Source organism: Prinia subflava, chromosome 1, assembly GCF_021018805.1.
Source record: "Prinia subflava isolate CZ2003 ecotype Zambia chromosome 1, Cam_Psub_1.2, whole genome shotgun sequence".
Lineage (NCBI taxonomy): Eukaryota > Metazoa > Chordata > Aves > Passeriformes > Cisticolidae > Prinia > Prinia subflava.
Genome location: NC_086247.1, coordinates 121,351,737 through 121,368,614, shown reverse-complemented (window position 1 = coordinate 121,368,614; position 16,878 = coordinate 121,351,737). Strand labels below are relative to the sequence as shown.

Sequence of the window (16,878 nt, the reverse complement as noted above, 5' to 3'; positions counted from 1 at the left end):
GCTTAAAAATTTTTGATTAAAAAATATTAGAAACTAAATTCTTCAACAGCTCATAGAAACTATGTGAAGTAGTAACCTGGAAGAGAAAATTTCTTAGTAAAGAAACAATTTTTCTTAGTAAAGAAAAAAAATTTCTTAGTAAAGAAACAGAGCTGGAAGCTACCAAAACCAGCATGAAATTAAAAGTAACATCTTCCTGAGCATGTGTGAAGAAAAACAGATGAAACCACTACAAATTTCTGAAAAAAAAAAAAAAAAAAAAAAAAGAGAGTGAATTACATTGTACGTAGAGTTGCAAATAAAACTTTCATGTATTCTCAAGCTTTTGTGTCTACTTCACCTCTAGCCAATAAAACAATTTAAAACCTATAATCTGTATTTCTAAAGCAGACAAAAAACCCCAATTGGAGTTATTCTCTGATAGCAGGAGAGAAAACAGAATACCTGTCTTTAGAGTTGAAGCTGAGGGGAAAAAAACAAAAAGATATCAGCCCTACCACAATCAGTACCATGCAGTCAAAAGTAACAGAGCAACTTTTTACAAAAAATTAAAAACAGACAGGTGAAATCTTAGATCTCATCTGGACTCAACAACAGCTGCATTAAAAAAGTTGGTAATGATCTTATTTGGTAGAAGAATTGCTAAGTGACTGACTGGCCACACACAATAAAAAATTATCAGGCTGGACATGGATCACCAGAAGCTGCCAAGAATTATCTTGGAGCTCATTTTATGTAATAGTCCTACTACTGGCAAGGGAATTGAGAGGTCTACTAAAAGTTGCTGCTGACAAAAAGTATAGAGGCACATCTGATGCACTGAACAACTAGGACACCAGGTGAGAGGAGCCACATGAACAGCAGCAGTGGCAGGGAATGCAGTTCATAGCCCTGGAGGCAAGGTCAGGATCCAAGGAGTAAGCCAAGCACAAGTGGTGCTGAGACAGTGGGAAGTGACCAAGGAGAGGAAGGTACTCACATGCATGGAATACATGTCTGGTCAATTCATTACCAAACTGATGAAGGTATGAAAAGGGAAAAAAGCTACCCATGACATAAATTAAGGCATTTCCTACAGAGATATATATAAGGAAGCATCAAAAAATCTGACCCATATCTAATCTGGTCAGAAAATTTAAAAATAGCACCTAAGACACAGGTGAGATATACGTAAGTTTATGCAAGGAAGATTGACAGCAGAATATTGTCCTGAAATTAATACCATGAGCATACCTAATCAGCCATATCACAAGATTCTCTGCATCTCTTCAAGTCTAAACGCAATTCTCCTAAACTGACTGGGGAAAGAGAGTCTCCCCTCCACAAACAGAGAGAAAATCACTTTATAAAGGGTGTACATGCTCTTATAAATACCAATTTTACCCAGCTGGACATAGAAACTGGTTGTGGCTACTTTTAGCCAGAATTCTGGAATAAAGTTTTAATCCAAACACATAAGCTTTGAAATAATTTTTTAATGAGACAAGCTTTGACTACTTTAAGAAGATGGTTGGGAACTTTACAAAAGGGAATATACAAATGCATTGACTGCAACAAATACTGAACATGAGATTCCAGGAACTCTCTTCCAGTCATATTATGTGTCAGTGCAGCCACCTTCAGCAAGGAAGTCTTTATATACCCCTTGCCAATGTTATTATCGCTGATTTAATCTGGGCTGAAAACTGACCTTGCCTTAATACTCTTACGTTTCCATTAATACAAAGAAATTACTTCATCTTTACCCACTTACATGCATTTCTTCTGTGCAAAGCTTTTGTGTGTGTTCATGGGTTTTCCTTAAGAAATGTAATTTTTAAAAGGAAATGGTATACATTTTAGAATCTATGTTTAGTCTACCAGTCACAAGTAGCTTCAATTACATCAATTCTGACAATGAAAGCTACGCATATTTTCTTCTTGATTTGATGCCAATGCTTTGCATGTCCTTGCCTTTCCAAAGACAGTCCCCTGAGTTCTGGGACTCAGACACCGAGAAACAAGCACTTCAGAATCTCAATGCAAGGAGGAAGTAGGAGATGAAAACTCCCTTCTTCAAAGTCAATCCAAGCACAAATCTAACCCATCTATGCCTTGCAATTTTTGTTTGCACTCCTCCTACATTTCACAGAGCATTTTTGCATGCAAATGTGTCAGTGGCAATTCAAAGACTGGGCAAGACAGTTTCACAAGATGACTTGGCTGTTTTACTCAAAACACCCTCATGATTTTCAAGGGCCAAAAAAACCCACAAGGAAATAAAAAAGCAGTTGGTAAACCAGAATAAAAGAGAAGAATTTAAGTTTTGTACATTAATATTTAAGAAAAAATACAATATCCTGTTTTCCTGCCCTTCATCCCTAGTTCCATTACCGAATACCACCCTTCCTCTCAGCTGTAAGTGCATTATGCTGGGCTAATATAAGACACAATTTTATCAATAAATTAATGTACAATAAATGCACAGCCTATACCATGTCTCTTCTTAAGTAAGCCATTACAAGGTAGATCAAGTAGCAATGCACTTGCAGAGTGTTGAGTAATGATATTAAGAAAGAAAATCCCTCAAGAATTCTAGTTTTGCAAGATGTGAGTGCTGGGAGACAGGCCATAGTGAGAAAGGCATTGCATCTTTCTAATAGTCGAGACAAACTTTTTTTTTCTTTTTAGCTTAGACATAAAATACACTTCACAGCAAGCAAAGATGATCCTTTTGTAGAAGGGCTCTGGAGACTGAAATACTATTTAAATAAAGAAAAAAACAAAAGCAAATAACTCTTATCCTGCACTGAATAGAAGGGTGTGTTTATGCTAACCATGCATTCTAGTCATATTAAAGTATACAATGCAAACTCACTTGACAAGGAGTGTTTGGTAGTTCAGTGTGAACTGTCACGTCTGGAACACCAACACTGAAATGACATCCACAGTCAGGAAAACACCAACGTTTTCAAATGCTGGGCTGTGCCCCAGAAACCAGGATTTCCCAAGCCTCTTCAAATAGGAAGCTGTTATCTCCCAAAGTGAGAACCGTCACTTGACACCACTGAGATACAGCCACTGTTCTAGGACCGAATTACTATGAAATTAAGAAAACCACTTTAAAAACAGAGATGGCCAACACTACAGCCAGAAATAAATAGGAAGTTGCATTTCCCTGTTCAGCTTATCTAAGTAATCAACTAGGACTAAAAGCAGATTATTAAACTTTTCTGGTGAAAACAATTACTTGCATGCATTTAAAAATACTCAATGGTGTCCCATTACTTGAAACCTGATCTTTTAAAATGTAATATTATCTGCAAGGGATCTTCAGTACACCAACCATTGCACACATACGACAAGGCAGAAGAAAGTGACATTGTATATTTCAGTGTTCTGGCAATAAAGGAGAAAAAAGAATTTATAAACTACACTTATCAAATATGCCATTTTGTCAAAGCCTGGCATTACTCTCTTTTTCTGCTTTCAAAAACAAGCAAACAAACAGCAAGTGTGATCAGCGAAAGTGTTATCCTGGCAATGGCTCTGCTGTTGATTTTCAAGTGCAAGCGTTGATCCTGCTGAACTTCAAGTAGTAAAGTACAATACAGTATTATACACAGGAAAATAAGCTGTAAAATTGTGTCTGTGTGTGGAGAGAAGACTATGATTCAGCCATCCTGTGGAAAATTCTAACCTCTTATCTACAAATCTGAAGTTCCATATTTATTCAGTGAGTGAAACAACATGATTTCAGCAAAGCATTTGTATTCTTCTTCTAAGAAATAGGATGTTAAAAGAGCTTGTTTCAACAAAACAAACTGGATATCAGCTAAAAGGCAAGAACTTACTTTACACAGCAGCACTTCCCTACCTCAGTAAGTTCTCCTTCCCCAGCAATTTGATACTCTCTAAGCACTGGAAGATATTTAATAAGTGAGCCTTAGTTTTATAAGGTTTAAAAAATTGTCATAATTTTGAGTGCTTCTGGTTTAATGTCTTATAGTTGGTGGATTTGAAAGACAGTAAGAAATCTGCAAGTGAACTCCCTGATACAACTATTTTTTTAAAAAACAACAGGAAAGAATGAATGTGTTTTATACTTCCTGAATTTCAGCTGTGTCAGTAGTGTAAGAACTATGAATTGTTAACTTCCTAGTTAGGTCACTCAGTAAAACAATAGCAGTACCATTCAGTTAAGGAAGACAAAAATCAATCATAATACTTTGGGGCTCGATATTTTTGGCACAGAAATTTTCCTGGAATCTAAATCCAGCTGGCTGCCTTCTCAGCCTAGAAGTGATGAAGATAGCACAGTTGTAGGCAGATGAGGATCCATGGTACATCTTTTTTGTCCATCATTTCATTCACTAAATAGTATTTCTTGACACTAGTAAGAACACACCTACTGAATTCATATCGTAAAAACCAGTATCTTTCTTGCCAAGACATGACAAAATCCTATAGACCAACACCTAAACTCTTTTTCTTCCATTGTTTGACCTTGATCAGAAAGCAAACAAGAAATATTAACCCTTCTTTCCTGACATGGTTGTTACTAGAGTTCAATAACAGGACAAGATCTAGCCTAGATTCTCCTCTCTTTGTATACATATTGCTGTCATTTGACTTCAGTATCAAGCAAATTACAAAACCCCAGTAGTTCTAGCTCTTTCTAAAACTCTCAAATTCTCTCAGACAGACATCACCCATCCTCCACAGGAAGCCTACTCCAACAATGGGTGCACCCTGTTGTATGACATGACCTGTATCCCAACCACAAGGTTGCTTATTGACTTTGTTAAGGCCCAGGTAAGGCCATAAAAAAGCACCAAGACTCTGGCTGGCTTTTTAAAATTAATTTGTTCATCTAAGATTTTGAAGAGCAGAATTGCACTACACTAAGCTTCAAAATACCCTAGTAAAATTATCACACAATGGTTTAAGATGGAAGGTATCTGGTCCAACCTCCCACTCAAGCAGAATCACCTGAAATGGGTCATCCAGGATCACATCTAGAAAGTTTTTGAGTATCTCCAAGCAGGGACACTCAATCTTCTCTGAGAAACCTGTGCCACTGCTCAGTCACCTTCCTTGTGAAGGAAAAACTTTCAAGTGTTCGGATGGGACCTCCCCTGTTTCAATGCCCATTGTCTCTGGTCCTCTCACACGCCTTAGGAAGCCATTATCAGAATGTTATCTTTTAAGGAAACTGAACATGGCTCTTCTGAGTAATTCACCTAACCCTATTTAACAGTAACTGCAAGTAAGATAGAGTTCTGAAAAGTTCCCAGGGTAGAACATAGAGTCCTATTAATTACTCTTATTAGCAAAACAGAAAAAAAGTTAGGGAGAAGTGTTCTCTTCAGGCCACCTTTTCTTTTTTTTTTTTCTTTATTCTAATATTGCTTATTTAATAAGGAAATATGTTCTATCTTTCAGCAAAAATGTCATCTCCAAACAGCCTGATGCATTCTAGGTGGTCCACCTTCTTTGGAGGTGATGAAGTCGTTGCTGAAAAGACAGACCTGCTTCCTAAATGCCTGCACAGTTCCCATGAACTAAGGGCTCACGTGCCTCTGTCAGACACAGATGCATCCAGCCGAGGGGGAAAACCCCACACAGCTACCAAACTGTAGAAAGGCATTTCTCAGCAAGTACCAGCCTGCCTGCCTTTGGCAAGCAGCGAGGAAAGGGAGTGAACCTGAGAAAGCCACCACAAACTCCTAACCGCAGTCCTCTTGAACTAGCAGAGACTCAGTAGCCCACATCCTTAGGAGCTCGCTTCATCTGCTCCCAGACAGACAGACAATCATCACTTGCCTGTCTTCAGGATCGCTGGTGCTGCTGATGATTTACACATTGTTATTTTAAATCAGCCGAGCACTACCACAGGCGATTAACAGATACTCGCTGTTTCTTTTTTTAAGGTATACGAGACTGTCAGGGACTGAATCACGTTCATAGTGAAATTTCCTCCCATCATAAAACGCACTTAAATTCAGATTTTATGCTGTCAAAGCTTTGTGTGGGGAATCTCAGCACTCGTATTTGTCACAAGCAAGAGATACTTGATGCAAAATGATAGAATCCTTCACTCTCCTTCAGAACACAGTTCTGATTAGACTATTAAACAAACTTCTCTTCTGGCAGCACGGTTACAGCCAGTGTAGTCTCAGCGGCCAGTATGAGCAAGATGCCTTCCACATCATATTCAGGGCAGATGCCATGTCTATGCCTCACAGCCTGAGGTGGCCCCAGAACCTTCCTGACAGTAACACTTAGCAAGACTGGTCTTAAAGTCATACGTTGTCACTGCAGACAGGACAGAAAAAGTTCTGTAAGAATAAGAATTGTACATTTCACTTCGGCAACTATGAGCATGAAGTAACTCTATCCCTCCTCAAGGCTATTTTTCCTAGGCCCACTGACAAAGCAATTATCTTGGAGAAGAGAGACACGTTGCAACAAAATGTTTTTAACATGCGTGACTGGCAAGATGGAAGAATGTAGTACCAGAAACCTATATCCTACTCTGCTCACATGAAAACTTGAAGGGCAGGACTTGACCTTCTGTAACAAGCAGAATTAACAGTGACACAGATGGGCTTGTGCACTGAGAAGGATAAAGTCTCCTGCACACATGGTTCTTTCGCTGATTGCCAGGCTGTTCAGAAATTGTCTCTTCAGGGGTTCAGCTACTCTCTGCGCAGAGGATACATGTGAGGCAAATGGAGTATATCCACACAGCTGCTCCTTGCCAGAACCATTAACACCAGGAGCTTCATTCATTTTCATCAACAACTATATGAAAGTGGAACAGACTGAAATTGGAACAGTAAAAAAAGTGTTCACTGTGACTAGGAATAGCCTCTAGAATCATGAGAATAAGCGGCATCAGATAAGGGATAAGTGACCTAAAAGTGACCTAAGTGACTGGCACAAGAGACAGGAGATTACAGTTGTGATAACAGACTCTGCAGGATCATCATGAGTAATAATAGAAGAATTGGCTGCAATTAAGATGGGAGAAAAGTACAGCATTCAGTAAGGGAAATATTTCAGATTTTTACCTTGAAAACATTTATCAGAGGATACACAGAATGGCCAGAAAGCCCAATACTTCTTTTTATTTCCTAATGATAATAAAAAGTCACTACTGAAATTCAAAAGATACCACTGCAGTATACACAGAAACACTTACAAACAAAGATGAGTTTCTCACCTTTACTACTTTGTATTGTTACTGTCTTTGTTCCAAGTACAGTAATTACATACAAGTGCTGCATGACAATTGTAGCACTACATACTACCATGGTTTTGCTGTGATTTTTCAGGTTTAAGGCCAACAAGCATGCAGGCAGAATCTGAAAATAAATTTAAAAGTTGTTAATATGTAAGGATGAATCAAAAGAAAAATGTCCTTAATTTTCAATCTATGTAGTTGGAAAGCAGAGGAAAGGGAGATTTGTTTACACACTCATGTTAATATAATTGCCAAAGAAAATGTTCAGAAGGAAATATTTAAGTGTTGACACGGCAGCAGCTGTGTTTGCCAAACTAAATATGATTCAGGTATCAAACTCCCACAACTCAAAGACTAGAGAAGAAATGTTCAGTTCAGGTACTTGTAGTTTAACAACTGGGCTTGGAAGTGACAAATCTAAAATCACAGATATATGCGCACACCTCATGGCTGGACAAGGAATGCAGAGCTTGCCTAGTGTGCTTCTCAATTACTTCAAAGGACAAGTTTTCACATTCAGTCTAAACAGTTACAATATTGACAAACAACAGAGACACACAAAACATCCTATCTGCAGCCTTTCTCCTGTGACTTACCAGATCCTATTAGGCAGCCACTATCTTTATGCCAGGATGTCTGTCTCACAGCCAGATGTACAATTATTTAGTTCAGAGCTATCTCTAATAGCTAGATGCACACAGCAACTCTCAATGTACTAGTTCAGCGTAGGGCTCAGTGGTCAGTGAAAGTCAGTTCTCTCTCTTATTCGTTCCTCCTGTTGCACATAACAGGCATTCCTGTCAAGTCTTGCTTATCCACAATTCAAGAGGCATGTCTGGAATAGCCTGCATTCAAAAACTGAGAATCATCAGCAAACAGCAAACAGACATTGCAAAAACTGCTCAGCACCTGCCAGATTGAAAGCAGCTCAACTCTATTTCTTTACTTTCATGGTTAACATCATGGAGTGCCCAGACACTGAAATAGGATTAGGCCCTGCTGTGCTCAGTGCCACACACCAACACGTGACTCCTACCCTAAGGAGCTTGCACTGAGTGGGCAGGACAGTAGAGGCTGAGCTGCAATGGCCAAGTACTTTTCTCAGTTTCAGCCAGCATTCCTAGAGACCTCAAAGCAGGTACTTGCCACTGAATTTCTCTTTCAGAAAAAAAAAAACCAAAACAAAACCCCCCAAACAAACAAATCCTGCAGCCACAACAGCTCTGATCACTTAATAATTATCTCATCTGAAACAGCTGAATACAGAAAATCAGAAAGAATTTGTTCAAGTTCTCAGTTTTCTTCCCCAGCTGAGGCTGTCCTCAACTTTATTTTTAAATGTTTCAAGTGGCTTGCAGCAACGTGGATGAGCTTCATGCTGACAGAGTTCCAAAACCCAACATTGTTCACTCATGTCATAACTTCATATGTAATAAAATCTATTTCTGAACATATACCCTATGTGAAAGCCACAAGCATCTTCAAGAACTTTGCACGAGTGACAAACTAAAACAGACTGAAAGAAGGAGTCACAGATATCCTGCCTCCCAGGGTCAGACCCAGAGCTGTGCTTTTCTTAGCTGTTATGCCTACACCTTTACCTGAGCTATCATAGTCATTAGCATCAACACCCACATCACTCAACCTTGAAGGCAGACAGAAAACCTCCCTCTAAGCTAATTAGAAATTAACATGGAGGAGATACATTTTACGTTAGCGGAATACAGACAAGTACCCACAACAGGACACAATGTTACAATACACAAAACCTCCTTGTCCTTCAGATAAATGAGAAACTTAAGCAATGAAATATAGTCCTTCAGATAAATGAGAAACTTAAGCAATGAAATATGTATTTCAAGGCACAGTATTCATGGACATAGCACAAGTGACAGCTGCAGGAGCCTAAAAACAGTGTCAGCCCCCCAAAAGTACAACGTTTGAACATAATCACTAATGCAGAAGACAGACATGCAAATCCAGCATCTCAAAGAGCAGAGCAGGGTAAATTTGGTAACACATTAGTCCCGGTCTAGAGAGTTGTTTGTCAGATCTCAGTGTATCTGCATCCCATTATCTGAAACTCGATACAGAAAAAAAGCAATTAGATTCTGCTAGAAGTTTCTTTGGTACCTTAGTAGCAGTGTATCACAGTATCCATAGCCCAGCCTTTTACCAGCAAAACTTTGCTGCTTTGGTAAGCCAAATCTTAACTGTAGTAAAGTAGATTAAATTTAATGAGATCAAAATATGCTGATACAGATACTACACTGCTTCTGACATGTAAAAGTACCCCATGCACAGCAACATTCTGCTGCCTTGCATGAATTTGAAATGGACTTTGCAGCAAATCCAATTTAAACCTAAAACATATTGGCACTTTAGATAAGAATTAACTTTTCTACAGAGAGGTGTTTCTCATTTGGTAACTAAGAGCACCATTTGTAGAAACTGAAAACTCAGTTTTACAATTAGAAACCATAAGGTCCGGGAAATGCCATGTTTGACTCTATTTTCTTCTCAGAATGTAACAAGACCTAGAGAATGCAACAAACGCGGGAAGTAAGCTGACACGCATCTGTTTATCATAGATGTGGTTTGAACAAGACCCAGTTCTTTACAACAATGTACACACATCTACTTAAAAAAGCCAAATAAGGTTTTGTATAAAATACAGTATACTTACATTTCTAACAGTGAACGAGCTAGTCACACACAGAGTGTTGCAACAGGCAGACTCCAGCTGAGCCTTACCATCATTTCCTGTCCTTGCTGAACACACTAATAATTTCAGCACAACCACAACTGCTCAGTGCACACACAGAGAACATCCTCAACACCTAGAAGTCCCCACCCACCTTTTCTGCGTGCAAAACCAGATACTATATAAAATTATAAAAGAGAGGGCACAAGTGGGCCTAATGCAATGTGCAAGGAAGGCAATATAAGAGTAAAGAGAAAGAGAATCAAGACTTGTGGATGCTGTTGCTTTGAAAATGGATAGGAGCCCCAATGGAAAACTAGTTAGCTTAATCTATTGGGAGTGCAGACTAGGGAGTATTGATTTTGAATACCTTTTAAAAAACATTTAAAACAATAAAAAAAACCAAAGCTCATGGAAATTAAAACTGTTGCTACCCATGGCTTTACAGAAAGTGTCCATGAAAACACATGCTTTAAATATCCAAACCGGACTTACAAGCTCTGTTGAAATTAAGTAGAGTGAAACACTCTGAACTCTGAGTGAAACATTCTGAACTCTATGATTAATCGATGAAAGTCAAGGGATGAAGCAACTGTTTGCTTTGTCCCTTCTCAAGAAAATAGAGAGGGAAGAACATTGTTACCATCACTAGCAGCCTAGGACTAAAAGATAAATCAAAAAATTACCTTACATTTATTAAATGCCCTTTTCTCTAGCTATTCTAGATACACCCCTAGTAAAAATAAATCAGTCTCAATGAAGAGTATTTCACTGTCACTGAACTTTACACCAAACAGTTTTCACATAATGGACTATTTAAAAGCTCATACTGCTTAATTGGTCCTCAAATGGAAATTAAAGCAATCTGGAAATAAGCTGGATATTATTAACCTATTTAAGATACAGGCAAGAAATAATAATAGTAATAATAATAATAATGGTGGCATTTTTTTCTTTTTTATTTTACATGTGCACAGAGAACCACAGATTGTGCAGAGACCGACGGCTTTGCAAACACGCCCGAGATTTCTGAAGTTCCACTCCCCGGCCAGCCGGCTGCCGGGCGATTCCCAGAGCCCGCAGCCGCGGGCGGAGCGGCTCCAGCGCTCCGCGGGGCAGCGGCTGCCCGGAGCGCCCCAGCTCACCTGGAACTCGCTCCGTCTCGGCGCCACACCGAGCGCACCGGCAGTCAAACCCAGCCCTCGGCGGCACCCTCCCGAGCACGGAAGGTGTCTTAAGTTTGCTGTCGCTCGGAACAGCCTCGTGGGGCTGTGACAGCGCGGCCGGAGACCCCAGGGGCCGCAGAAGGAGGCTGGAGGGGGCTCCGCGGGGCAGGCGGGATAAGGCGCTGCTCCGGCAGCAGCCGCGGGCGCCCTCGCTGCCAGTCGGGCGAGGAAGGCGCTTTCTGGGCGCCCAAACGCCACTTTCCTCGCGTGCCGAGTTCGCCGGCTGCCGCCTCCCGGCGCGCCTCGTCCCGCGGAGCCGCAGCGAGGGAAGCGGCCACCGCCGCCAGCCCGCCCGGTCCCATCCCGTCCCATCCCGTCCCATCACTCCGGCGGGCACCCACCTGAGCTCCACACCTACGGCCCGCCCGGCGCCCCCGCCATGGCCCCCGGGCAGCGGCGCCCCGCAGGCAGGAGCGAGGAAGGGAGCGAGGAAGGGAGCGAGGAAGGAAGGAGCGACGGCCGCCAGCATAAAGGGCCGGTCCGCGCTGAGCGCTGGCTCCGGCTGCCGGGGAGCGCCCAGGAGCGGGAGCGGCGGCCGGAGCGCCGCGCTGGGCTGACGGCGGGCGGGAGGAGCCTCGGCCGCCCCGCCCGGAGCCGCCACCGCCCGGGGCCGCCGGGGCGGGGCCAGGGGTGTTTCCATGACGTCACGGGCGGCGCCCGCGGACAGGTGGGGAGCGCTCCCCGAGGGGACGCGGGGACAGAACCCCGGGCTGAGCCGGAGCTGAGCCCCCGAGCCCGCCCACGGCACGGCAGGGTTGGCGCGGAGCTAATCCCGCAGCGGCCCAGAGCCATGGCTCCCTGAGCCGCCCGGTCCCGAGGGCGCGGCTTCCCGCGCCACAGGGGCGAAGTGCGAGCGAGCGCCGGCGGAGAGGGTTTGCCGGGGGATCGGCGCATCCACGGCAGCCCGCGGGCATCACCTCCCGCTCACGGGCAGCGCTCCCCGCGCCCGACCGCGCCATCCGCCTCGGGAAGAGCTCCTCCGTGGGAGAACCACCGCGCCCCGTCTTCCCCGCTACCCCCACCCCGCGCTGGCATCCTAAAATTATCGTGTTCCTCTGTACCTTATTTAAAAATAAACGACTTGAATGACTAATTAGATCCAAGCCGTTAGAAGCGCGCTGGACGCCTTCCATGAACCCTGAATGTGTACGCTAAATCTTTCCGAAATTGTTACTGCCTGCGAGGAGGTAGACGGGATGTGACCTGGCACACCATTCACACCGTTTTTACTTACGAAGTGCGATTTAATCCACACTCAGGAGAAACGGAGGCGGGGGGGAAGAACCACTCCGGTTTCTTTACTCAGACTCACAAGCCCAAAACTGATCAGCTGTTTCTCAATTCCATTCAGAACTTGGTCGACTTTTCTCGACTGAAGGGAAACAGAAACCTTTTTCTTCATGTATACCATCATTAAAAAGGAGCAGAAGCATTTGGAAAAGCAAGCTTAAGTGACATCCCAAAAGTCAGGAATTATATTCATGGATTGGAACTTGAGGTAGCATAACCCAGGAGCAGAGCAGTACATTGCACCTTGAACAAAATCTTGTAAGGGCATGAAAGAGGCCACAGAATATCACTTTGAGTAAGAACACTATCCATTGTAGGCTTCCCAACCCATCAGCAGCAGAGTGACCCAAACAACCTGAAAGCTGCTTTCAGAGCTGGCCTGTGTGAGGCTACAGCAGAGAGGGCTTCTGATGCCTGTGCTGTTGACCGGAGCTGTACAGCCTGATGATAGCTTAAGGAGATGCTGCTTACACAATGAAAGCTCAAGCAGCAAAATTTAGTCAGCATCAAAGTCAATGAAAAGCAACAGAAGTAGTTTTAGTTTTCATTATATTGTTTAATGTAGCTCCAAGTTATTGCTGTATAGGAATTCAGGCATTGCCAGAGGGTGCATATCAGTTTGCAAACAAGTAGAGTTTGAAAATAGCATATAGCAATTCCTTGGGTTTCAGATCTTATAAAAGTTTGATTTTATAAATCCAGGTTTTAGGACAAAATTAGCAACCCCTGCCATTTTAAAGAGCACAATTTTTGAACTAAAGGCACGAAATAGCTTGCAGCATCAAATCAGTTAAGGAAAAATTAGACACCTGGAATATGTTGATGGTTCACCTTTCTAGTGTTCCCTTGATGTAATAGCACATTGTTAGGTAACAGCATGTTACCTATGCATGTGTGGCCTGTTCCAACTTCCACTTAAACCAAACTCAAACTACCTCTTAATTTATAAAGTAACCATGTGTATCCCTGAAGATGTACAATCTCCAGGCCCTGCAATAAAAGACACAAACTGCAAAAATAAAATTCTCTACCAGACCAAAAACTCCGTCTTGAGTCCTGCTGTATAGACATTGCCCTATTTGAGATTCCTGAAAAATTTAGGACTTCTATTGTTCCTAAAAACATGGACTGGGTGCATCCATGAGCTGTATTACATTATTTCACTGGAGTTACATCAGGCAGGAGTCAGATCTTCTGATGGATTTGGGGCTTTCTCTTCTTTCCTTTTGTTCTTCCCTTCTGTCAAAGAGAAACAAGGAAAAAATATTGGAGTGCTCTGTTTTCCTGTGCTAAAGAAAAGTTTAGAAATAACATAACAACCAGCCTTTTGAGAATAAGATCATTCTTTCTCTTAGAAAAGCACAGAGAAATAGTGACAGTTCATTAACTGAGATGGCAAAATACAATGTGCTTGTACACATTGGGGAAAATGTATAGGCAGAAAGCCTCTGTGTGAATATAGATTGCTGGTTTTGGTTCTTAATAGATCCATCAACACAAACCCATCCAGTTTATAACCATAAAAGGAAGGTGGTTAGGATGTTCCTCAGCAACATGCACTTAACCTTCGATTTATCCTTGCTTTTTGAGTTTTCTGTTCTGATTGATGGAGCCTCAGGACACAGTAATCTTTTCAGAGCTATTAAGAAGAGGAACTCCATTCTGCATAATTCAACAGGTATTTTTTTAATTCAGTTTCCCTTTGATCTATTATAATTCAGACTTAAATTATATTGTCTGAATTAAAACTCTACCAAAATGTGTGTTCTTTTAGCTTGCTCTTTCCTGTGGTTTTGTAAAGACAGTTCATAGTAGTGTTTCCAGTGGTGCAATGAAAGGGATAATCTTTTGATTTCCAGCTTGATTTTTTTCCTTTAATTATTAGGTAAAAATAATTATTTCATCCCTATTGAACTCAAAGACAAGCAATGATGTTTCATGTTTAGGCAATCTTAGTCTCGTTGAGTGACCCAGCTTCCATTCCATGTATATGGACCACAAAGAGAAAGGCTCATTATGAGAAACAAGTTTTGTCCTGTGGTTTGAGCTGAACGACTGACAAATAAGTTTTGCAAAGAGCTTCTACATTTACAGCAGATGGATATATTTACCAGTATTGGTGTGGCTGAGGTGTGAGCAGCAGCAGAATTGTGCATATTGCAAAGTTATTGGATTCATCTGTCTAACTCTTCTGATGACTATGCACATATATCTTCAATCCTGGGCAGGAGTTATCTGTCTTGAAATTCAGAAACATCTTTCTTCATGCACAAAAATAAATCTGTCCTTGAGAATTTTCTTCTTTCCACCAGCCCTCCCCATGATTTTTGTCCTTGTGCCAGTACCTTCTGTGTTATTCTTTGTCACCACTGAGGAGCCTCTATCCCATCGACAGTGCTTTGGCAAACGTTGCTGTTGTCCTGTTGCACTTACTGGCTGGTGTTGTGGAAGCTATTGCCACCACCTTTCATGTGTCTTTCTTGCTGGTACTTCTAAATCCTTGTCTATCTCCCAAGGTTGCCAGGCCCCTTTTCACAAGACTATAGTCACTGGGTCTTCCATGACTTGTCTGGCTTCCCAGCTAGAATTAGCCTTGTTAAATTCCCTTTAACAAGCTCTCCTGGATACCTCTGAGGTAAAAGCATGTCATATGTGTTGCAAAATTCATTAATTTTTGCAATACTTTTAGCAATCTTGATTGTGCCTTATCATTCGTACAGTGATCAGAGCCCTACAGTTGTGGGGGAAAGCGGACCTGATGTCACAGCATCCTTTACTTTTTTTTCCTCTTACAAACTGCTTTTCTGATTGTTAGTTACTTATGAGGGCAGAGAGAGAGCAGGAAGGCTTGTAGTCTTTCCATGCTGGCAAAGCAGGTGTGTGGCCAGAACTCAAAATGGGAAGGTGAAAAACTAAAAAGGAATGAATATCCATCCTCTGGGCACTCAGGAAAAGAGTTCCTGTGCCAAATGGTCCATAGAAGTTTGACCTGGTCTAAAATTTACAAAGCTGGATAGGACAAACCAGGCAGCAAACATTAAAGAGTTGCACAGACTTGCTGTGGGTGCCATGACCATGCATGGCATAACATGACCTGGTATATGCAACATGACATGACATATGTAACATGACATGATAACATAACATGGCTTCACAGCCTCTTTCCACAGCCCCGCTGATCTGTCCCAGAAGGCACCAGTGCACACCAGAGAAATAGAGAAGGCATGCAATATATGTTGCTTTAAAGGGACCCAAAACCAAAAATGCAGACTCTCAAGAACCCTGTCTTTTGTGAGTGTGTGTGTTTTGTGCATTGCCTGCCACAGTAGGATCTGTGGACTTGGCTGTGGCTGAATTCCAAATAGTAACGTTCATCATGAGTGTTAAAAGTACTTTTCTAGCTGTTAATTTGAGTCTTGTTTGTCTGTTTTACTTAGCTCCGGGGAAACTCTGAGGGCCCACTTGCATTTGGTCTGGCTCCCAGGCTTACAGCATTTGAGAGCCAATTTCGAATGTCAAGTGGGCACTGTGTGGTGGATGAGTAAAATCAACACTGAGATCTCTAGAGAAACAGGGAATTAGGATTCACTGAGTTTCTTCTTCACACAGACAAGGACATTTTTTCAAGCCATAACTAAATACTGCCTTGGAAATTAGAGGAAACTTCAAGGTTTTCAAGATAAAGTTATTCTGGTGTTTTTACAGTAGCATTTTCCCTTAAGAAGAGAAGTTAAACAAACTGGCAATTGGAGATTCTGGATTTCTCAGTCTTGTGCTGGTTTCATACATACCAGATGCTGTTTTATAACATTTATCCTCCTCCCCCTCATTGGTGACTATTACTCATTTGTCCCAGTGTTCTGCGATTTTAGTATTTATCTAAAAGACACTCAGATGGAAAAAAAATAGTCCTATTTTTTTGGTATTACTTAAGGCAGAAAACATCAGAGTACATGGAGGTTTACCATATTCAGCAAGCATGTTTACAGAGATGTGGTACAAGTCTCTGCAGAACCTGGCAGCCAGACACTGTTCAGCTGGCAGAGGGCAATACAGCTATTGGGCAACAGTGGAATTCAGTGCACAGATTATCCCTTCCTACTGATGAGGCCTGGGTATTTGGATTGCGACTGAGGGGTTCTACCTTGAGTAGGACAGACAGAAACCTCCTGTGGGGCACAAAGGATTAGTAGAGATACTCCACACCCATGAGTCCTTTGGCTTTTTAGAGTCTCACCTAGATGCAGATGGAAGGCTTAATATGTTGTCCATTGCAAGCAAAATTTCTATTTACTTCCCTGGGCTCTGGCATGCCTCTTGTGTTATACTTTCTCCTTCAAGTATTGCACACAGCATGGAGCACTTCAAATCCAGAGGTTAGGTCCCTGTTCTCCTTTTCTCAGAGGATCTGAGAATTAAACAGGTTGTTT

At 41.8% G+C, this 16,878-nt stretch overlaps 1 protein-coding gene across 5 annotated transcripts in view; it reads right to left on the bottom strand.

The window, feature by feature from the left end:
• OSBPL3 (oxysterol binding protein like 3) overlaps positions 1-11,705 on the bottom strand; it is an 85,791-nt gene extending 74,086 nt beyond the window's left edge. For all 5 annotated transcript variants that reach the window (XR_010082044.1, XM_063410324.1, XM_063410342.1 and 2 more), the window contains exon 1: positions 11,500-11,705. The gene's annotated coding sequence lies outside the window, so the exon portion shown is untranslated. The remainder of the gene's footprint in view (positions 1-11,499) is intronic.
• Positions 11,706-16,878: the final 5,173 nt, after the last annotated feature.